Source organism: Gossypium arboreum, chromosome 11 (genome assembly GCF_025698485.1).
Source record: "Gossypium arboreum isolate Shixiya-1 chromosome 11, ASM2569848v2, whole genome shotgun sequence".
Classification (NCBI taxonomy): Eukaryota; Viridiplantae; Streptophyta; class Magnoliopsida; order Malvales; family Malvaceae; genus Gossypium; species Gossypium arboreum.
The window spans coordinates 111062448-111072229 of NC_069080.1; positions in this window are offsets into that span (position 1 = coordinate 111062448).

Below are 9782 nucleotides of genomic sequence, written 5' to 3' on the forward strand. Positions count from 1 at the left end.
ATCCAGGTAACTCCTCTAGGAACACATCAGGATACTCGTAAACCACTGGCATTGATTCAAGCTTTGAATCAGACACTTTAGTATGCAATACATATGCAAGGTAAGCAGTACAACATTTTCTTACATATTTTCGTGCTAACATAGCTGATATCACAATAGGCAACCCATTCAATTTATCTGATTTAATATGAAGTATCTCACCATTTTGACATTTCAATATGATAAGCTTTCATTTACGATTTACGATAGCATCATGCAAAGATAGCCAATTCATGCCTAAAATCACATTGAATTTATCGAACGGTAATAGCATCAAATTAGCCAAAAAATAGTAACCCTAAATCATTAGCAGACAGTTCTTGCAAACCTTATCAACTAACACATACTAACCTAGAGGGTTTGATAGTTTAACCAGGAATTCAATGAACTCAACAAGTAAATTTTTACTATACACTAAATTCGTGCAAACATATGAATGAGTCAATCCGGGATTAATTAAAGCAATTGCATCAGTATCAATAAAAGAGAAAGTACCAATAATAACATCTGGCACAGAAGCATCTTCGTGTGCACTAATAGCATAAGCCCTAATTGGTTTTTGTGCCTCACACATTATAGTAGATTTTTTCATTACACCACAGCTACCATTCAGATTTCCAGGATTACGAGGTGGTCTACCTCTCGCAACTGTGTTGCTTGACCTCAAAGTTAGAATATTATCTTTTTTAGATTTCTCCGAGCAATCTCTTAGATAGTGGTCAAAGGAACCACATCTAAAACAAGCTCCACTCTTCATTCGACACTCACCAAAATGTAGCTTGTTATAGTGCTTACACTTGAGTCTGGTGTTTCTAGAACTATCTACACTCCCTACAGATGTAGCCTGAGATTTAGGATTGGACCGTTGGGTACTTCTGTCTCTACTAGAGTATCCCGCAGAAGTAGTAGAACGGTAGTGTTGTTATTTTGATTTCTTTAATGTTGTCTGGTATGACTTTCCCGTTAATCTCTTTCTTGAGTCTCTAGCTTTAATTTCAACGTGTTCTTCAGCTTCATATGCTACAACATATTCTTTCAACCCGAGGATCCCTACTAATAGTTTTATATCTTCATTTAAGCCATCTTCAAACCACTTACACTGTAACACTCCTAACCCGTATCCATTGCCGGAATAAGGTTATGAGGTATTACTTGACTGAACAAAACTTCTATAAGTTCAAAGATACTTACCAGACAAAAATTATCAACAATGCAAACCTGTCTCATTGATTTTCCATAAGAGCTCTTATAAAATTTCTAAAATGACTCACTATCAAAACATAACCGAATATCTAATAACAAATTAACTACTATCAAGTTATAATAAAAAAAATTTCAACACTTTAGTTCAATTATAAGGCTTCCCTAAACAAAATGAGCAAGCCATCTTCGCATGGCTATAATGTATACAAAGTCGAAATATCATTCTACCTATAGTCTATCCTATACATGCCTTAAACCATGATGATATACAATCTTCTCAACTCACCTAATGACTCGATAGTGTGATGATATCTCCGGCTCTTTCAACTTGAGCTAAAGTATAAACCTATAAGAAGTAGAAAAGAGAACACGGAGTAAGCTTCAATGCTTAGTAAGTTTTAAGCAATGCAAACAATTAATTTACTTATAGATCGATTACTTCAAATTTTCAAGAAATCATTCCTAGATGATTGCCATTTTGGCCAAGTATCCATGAACATAATGCATATTTAGCAAATTCACCTCACTTGATTCTGAACTCAATAAAAACCAAATAATGAAATCACAAATAAGATCATAAGAACTCGAAAAGCATCTCATTAACTAGTTTTAACCATGTTTGCAACAAAATCACAAATTCACTACAAGCTGTCTTCCTAAGCAACAGTCACTAAATTATTTATAACTGGAGCTAAGAAATTCCAATTCAAGCGCCGTTAATTTTACCTGAAAATAGACTCATATATCTTCCATCCATCAAATTTTCAGAATTTTTGATTTGACCAATCAATACCAGATTTTTATTGAATTTTCCCCTGTTTCACTATTTGACTATTCTGACCACTCTTCACTACGAATCAATTTTCTCATTATACAGAATTTGAAATATGTTATCGTTTATTTCATTTGAAACTAGACTCATTAAGGAGTCTAATTATATAAATTTTATCTTATAATCATCATTTTACAATTTACAATGATTTTCTAAAAACAGAACAGGAGATTTCAAAGTCATTTTGACTCTATCTCACGCCACTTCAAATATCTCATTATCTACAATTCTTTTGCTTACAAGGTTTATTTTATACGAAACTAGACTCATTAAGCTTTAATTAAATAATTTATTCAGCTTCTACTTCAATTTCCACAATTTATGGTGATTTTCCAAAATTAAGCTACTGTTGCTGTCCCAAGCAGATTTATTACAAATTTGCTCTTTCACACATTCCTTGCATTCAAATTATCTAAACATGTATATCATGTCATTCAAGTTCGAACTCATATAACATAGGCATCAAAATGCTTCACTAGCAGCTTTAGTTCAATTGAAATGAATAAAATACAATATCATATTCACATTTAATTTTCCATGATCGTAATCACCTAAAAATAAATCATATACTTCCACAAACCTTTCCACAAGGACCAAGTGTTTATATTTGAATATAAACATAGAATCACTTCACATAACTTCACACATTTACCGAATATATCACGATCACATTTATAGTCATAACACTTATTCACAGATGCATCACTTTATATATTTATAATTTAATTCAAATCAAATCGCATACGAGTATATGATACGTGCACAGCCAACTTAATATGTAATGCACTTTCAATTTGTCAACTTAGTGTAGGATCTTGTAGTTGTATACTTTTATCAAATTCATCGGCACTTGGCCTGCTAGGTATAAAACCGAAATTATATTACCAGCACCAAAGACGAAGCTCTGGGTCTTTAGCCGGACACATTTCCAAGACGAAGCTCGGGACTTTAGCCGGATACATTTCAAAGACGAAGCTCGGGACTTTATCCGGATACATTTCAAAGACGGCTGCGGGACTCTAACCGGATACAATCTCAGCACAAGTCATTTAATATATATTTATATTTTTACTAACTTTGGCCTCATTAAATATCTAATATTGCACACTTTTCACAATTGGTCATTCGGCCTTATCACATATACACACTTTCACATTCATCACATTGGCCATTCGATCTTAAGCTAGACATTACGCCTTGTCATTTTATTTCGTCTTAGGTACAAAATCACATTAGTAAATTGATTCAAATACGTAAAATTTTCCATTAGGCCTTAGAACATATCATGGCTACATCATATTTTTCAGTTTAGCCATTTCTATAATAGTATCCATTAAATAAAAACTCAAAATAGGTTAATTACTTAGAGACTTACCTCGTATCTTTCTGAGTAGTTACGAATTGGCTATTTCGTCACTTTAGCTTTCACCTTATCCGAAGTTGTCCCTATGTGCTCTTAAGCTTAATTGAGTAAATTAAGTATATCAACTTCATATACTTCACTTAATCAAAGCAAGAAATACAATTATCCTCACTATCTCACACATATCGTTCAATCAATCATTACTATGTTACAAGTCAAGCCTAGCTTAGGCTAGATTGAACATATATAATCTTTTAACTCAATTTACTTAATCAAGACATATTAGTTATCAAAGGTTGACCATGATACACATAGTGAGCTCCATTTTTTTAACTCACATTCGGCACATAAAAACATACACAAAATTTTCCACACAAGCTAGTATTTTAGCAATTAATATGATACAAGTCAAACCAAAAGTTTACAATAAAATTACAAGGTACATACATAGGGTCCATATACATGTTTATTTTAAAACACCACCCTTTAAACCCTCTAGCTCTACTTACAAAAGACTCTCATAACTAAAATCCATAAGTAAGTCATCCAATTCCACCATTTCAATAAGTATTTTATACCAAATCTAATAACTAAATGTTATTAATGAGATTCATACCAGGACCGAATATTCATTAACAACCAAAGCATATATTCAACAATTTAACAATGTGTTTAACCTCCATGGCCGAATAGATCCTTTCTATTCCATTTAACTACCATAAATTTAAAGTATTTAAATCAAGTTCATGAGTTTCTAATTTCATTACTTCAACCATTCAAAGCTTATCTAATTTCTCAAATAGATTTCTAATACAAGAATTAAGCCAACCTACTAACCTTAACACCCACATTCGGCAAGTGACCACACACACACTCTCATAATCGAATTTCCATACTACCAAAACCTCTATACACATATTCCCCTTATTCATCTTCAATTTAAGCTCCCAACTCATAAAACATAAGGAATAGAAATCATCTTCTAAGTTTCCTACCTTAACCGAATGCCCAAATCACCACAAGGATCAAAATTCACACATGGGCTCAATCAAAGACCTATCCATCAACTAAAATTTCATAAAATCTCAAAGAATTTACCTAAAACTTACCTTAATTAAGCAAGTAGAAGACCGAATGCCTAGCTTCTTTTCCCCCTTTTTTTTTCCTCATTAGTTACGGCAATAAGAGAAAACAAAGAGAAAAGTTTCTTTGTTTTTTTATCACCATTCTTTTTTTTTAATTCATGTTTTCAAATTATAAACTATTAAATATTATTTACTAAATATAATATACACATAATGCCAAAATCATAACATCATTACCATCCACTAATGTTAAAAGTGGGCCATTTGACATGCAAGTCCACAACTTTAGTAATTTAACATTTTAATCACTTGGACATTTGCCTATCATATTTTAAAGCTTCTCAAATATGTCCTTTTAGCTAATTTCACATCCAAATGACAAAATTAAAACATGAAATTTTTACACATACTTATTCACAAATAATAAGCATAGAATATAACAATTAATTATTTTTGTGACTCGATTTTGTGGTCCCGAAACCACTTTCCGACTAGGGTCAAATTAGGGTGTCACAACTCTTCCCCTTTAGGGATTTTCGTCCCGAAAATTTCTCTTGACGATAGTTTAGGATAACGTCCTCTTATTGAATTATATCCATATAAACATTAGCTCATCGATAGCAATTGTAATTCATTACTGATTTCGCATCGATCTATAAAATCATTTTCTTATCTTAAAACAAATACATAAACATTAGAACAAGGATCATTGGTTATATAAAGTTCAAAGATAGTGGATTCATCTCACTGAGCTAGGCTCTATAGATGTAAAGAAATCGAATTATGTAGACAATTTTGATGTTCCCTGTTTTTCTATGTTTTATCGCTGTTTGATCAGAAGTGCCCACTTCCACTGTCATTTCTACTTGTACTCTGTTTCTTGCATTTAACAATTGGTTCAAGGTCAATAGGTGGTGTAGCATCCTCAAAACCCCCTTGGTCATAAATAATATGGAATAAAATTTTAGCTAAATAAGGTATAAGATCAAAGAAAATGAAAGTTACAATATATCAAAAGAGAGTTAAATCATGAAGCATGACATGATGTATTAAGGAAGGATTAAATTACAAATATGCAAAAATTTCTATGGCACAAGCATAAATGTAACATCCCTACAATTGATATATAATAAAAGTAGTAATAAATTGAATAATGTATAATTGATTTTTCGGTAAAATGCGAAAAAATATAAAGCGGATAAAAGAGAATATTGAGGAGTATCAAAATGATAATAATAATAGTAATAATAATAATAATAATAATTATTATTATTATTATTATTATTATTATTATTATTATTATTATTATTATTATTATTATTATTAAGAAGTAGGTTTTTGTATATTGATTTAAAGTAATGTCTAAATCGTAAATATGTAGAAAGTTTTTGGCTCAAGTGTAAATATTCAAAATTTAGGGGATCAAAGTGTAAAAATAAGAAATTTGAAAGACCAAAAGTGAAATTAATCCAATTACTAAGATATGGAATTGGAATATAGGGACCAAATTGAATAGGTGAAGAATTATGAGGCACTAAATCACAATTTTACCAAATTAAGTGATGATTCAAGGATGTAGCTGTGAAAGATCATAAAGGGAAAAATGGTCAATTAGCAAGAGAGAGTTCTAGAATGTAATGATGATGTTGATGATTTTTTGGTGATTTTTTAAATTAATTAATTAGTTAAATATTATTTTATTAATATTTTGCGTAGATATTTATTATTATTTTATTTAGAAAAATGGCAGTATAAAAAGACAGGAAGGATAAAGGAAATGGATCATCCTTCCACGTTAGTGAAAGGGTGAGAAAACAAGTTTTCTTTTCTTTACAATTTAGTCCTTTGCTATGAAAACCTACCTTTTTACCCAAGATTTTTAAAAATTTCCTTAGATATTAAAGAGAGAAAATAAAGTAGAGATTTTAGAGAATATGCTCATCAATTTAGAAGCAAGAAAATAGTAGATTAAAATGGAGAAAATGAGAAGAAAAAGGAAGGGTAAAGATGAGAAATGCATGGAAATGAAGAAGAAATGAAGAAATTCTTGACAAATGAGTTAAGTTTTATACTAAACCTACCTGTATTTCAATAGATTGAGTTAAAGATGTTTTGAGTGAGATGTATGAAACACGTATTTAATCTAAATACTAGAAATAGAAAGTATTTGATGAAGAATAGAGACTTAAAACACTAAATTGGTAAGAGAGAATGTGATTTGTATGGTGAAAAGTACTAAGATTAAGAAATGAATATGTAATCTACACATAAACATAAGTGTCTAAATTGTATAGTAATCAAAAGTATGGCAATTATGTGTAAATGAACGAAAGATGGTGCAAAGAACCATGGAAAAGAAAATATTTTTTTCCATTAAAACAGTTTGGACAGCAGTAGTGACTTAAATTTGAAAATTCACCAAAAATTATAGAAATTTATTTAGAGATTTAATTAAATTTTATTGAGCCTAGTTTTATATGGAAGAAACGGTGAAAGAAATGGAATTTTAGAGTTTAAGATATATTAATTTTCGTGAAACAAGGTCGAAGTGGATTTGGATTCCCCTATTCTGACTTTGAAAAATCATAAAAAATTGTAAAAAAAATTATTGGGGTTTTAAATTTATATGTTTAAATTCCTAATTAGTCTATTTTCAAGAGAAACAAATAGAAACATCATTCAAACCCCATAATAAGAGATAATTAACTTTTAGTAAAAAAAGGTCAAAGCTGTCAAACAACAGAACAGGGACAAATTTGAAGAATTTACTATACTTATTGGCTAAGTCATGAATTCTGAAATTTTTACGGTAAAAATATATTTGTGTCAAGTTTCAAAAACATCAAGCAGATCTTAATTTTGAATTCTATAACTCAGGATATAAATAATTTAGTGACTATTACTCTAGTGGACAGCTTTGATATGAACACATAAGTAAATAGTGGAATTATGGATAATGTTACATATAAGCATGTTATATACTAAAAGTTAAAGATTCTAACAAATATATACATAAAAGATGTGGAATGGAGAGGAGGAGGACGAAAAAATATATATGAATATATATATAGTAAATAAATTTGAAATGTTTCAAATGGTTGTAAGTGATGGAATAATTAATACATGTGAGTATGTTTAAATAAATTGATAAATAATAAGTGAGTAATTGTTAATTGATGTGATATTGAATTCTTTGTTAAAATTTTATAAAGAATTAAATTAATTGGCACAATTTAGAAATAAATATGAAATATCGTAAAGTGGATTAACTACTTTTGAAAGTACAAGTCCTCTAATGGTCTTATTTGTAAAACTTTAATATTTGTGTTAATTTTATATACTTTGTTATCTTTGATTGGATATCATGTTTTTATGAGGACTTGATATTAGAAATGATGTAAGTGGATGATATGTAAAATGAAGTGGCGGTTATGACATCTGAATATATATTCAAGTAATGATATATAAAATGTGACAGCCCAAAATTGACCCTAGTCGGGATGTGGTTTCGGGACCACAAAATCGAGGCATAAAAATAATTTAAAATTTATTTCGATGCCTATGATATGTGTTAATTTGTGTGTGGCATTTTGATGATTCGATTTAGTGTTATAAAGGTGAATTTCACTAGAAAGGACCTAGTAGTAAACTTTGAAAGTATGATGGGGAAATGTGTGATGACTAGTTAATCATGCATGCAAAAATAAGGATTTGCATGTCAAATTTCCCCAAAAGGAAGCTTAGTGGCCGGCCATGACAAGGGTTATGGGCAGAAAACATGTTGAAACATGTTTTGTTAATGGATGATGAGGGAAATGATTTAATAATTAAGTTGTGGGAAGAGAAGAGAAAAAAATGTGTGTGAGTGTGGCATTTCCCCCATTGCCGTGTATGTGAAAGAAAAACAAGAAAAAATTGTTCATCCTTGTTCTTTCCTTCTTGGCGAAAATACTAAGGGAGAAGATAGGAGTTTTGCTTCATGCTTGGCTTGGAAGAGAACTAGAAGGAGATTTGGTCATACTTGCATCAAGATTAAGGTATGTTTGAGGTTGTGTCATGAGATTCATGTTTGTTTTGGTTGCTAACTTGATGTGCATGTTAGCCATGGTTCAAATCCTTGTTATGCCATGAAAATGGTGTTTGGCCAAGGTTGATATTGTGTTAAAGCCATTGCATGCTAAATGTGAAGCTTGTTGATGATGCATGTAATGAAGGATTGACTACTCTTGAAATTTCTTTTAGTATTCTTGAGTAGGACATTGAATTCTTTGTTTAACCATGACCAAAGTTAAAAGGGTATGATTGTGATGTATTCGGCCATGGTGCATTCATGAGCATGATTTATGCTTGTTACTTGATTGGTAAAAATTTGTGTTTGGATGGGTATGAACCCCTTGAGATTCGGCCTTGCACCTATATGTGTGTATATGTTTGCACATGATGTTTTGGTTATGAAGTAAGTGATAAATATGTTTGTTTAAAGAAGAAAATGTTGAAGAATGGTTGTGAAATTGCAAGTACATTCGCCTAGTACACATATGATGTGAAAATCTTGGAATTTATTGTTGATTTGGTGCAAGAATGACTAAGTATAATCGGCCATATGAGTGCTTGATGCTATATTATAAGTATTGAGCTACAATATGTAAAGCATTAGCTAGTAAAATGTGTGCCATTCATGTGTGGTGTTAAACATGTAATTGGCCTCAACATCAACATGCATAATCGGCCATGAATGAGTGCCTAAGAGGTTGTGTTGTTCGGCTATGAGTAAGCATATTGAAGGCTTTGTGTGTTAAGTCGATTCATGAATTCCGTACTTATGTGACTTTAATGTCTAGTGAATATATGTGGGCTAAGTGCCTTGAGTTCTTCTTTTCGATACTCAAATGATTGAATCAAATTATTTGTTAAATTAAGCTCAAGAGCAAAGGGGGACCAAATCCGATAAAGGGAAGGAAAAAGTAGTCGAATAGCCATCGGAATCGTTCGACAACATCCGAGGTAAGTTTTCGAGTATCGAAATTCGATTGAATGAAGTAATAAGCAATCGAAATTCTGCCCTTGTATATGGCCATTGAGCCGAAATGATATTTTTGTTAAGTGAATTGTGCATAAAAGTTTTGTTGTGAAAATGAAACAAAGATGTGCATGAATGTTCGAGTGATATCCGGGCTAAGCCCGAAGGCAATTGTGCGATTGTGATATCGGGCTAAGCCCAAGGCAATTAAAGAGCCATGATATCTGGGCTAAGCCCAAG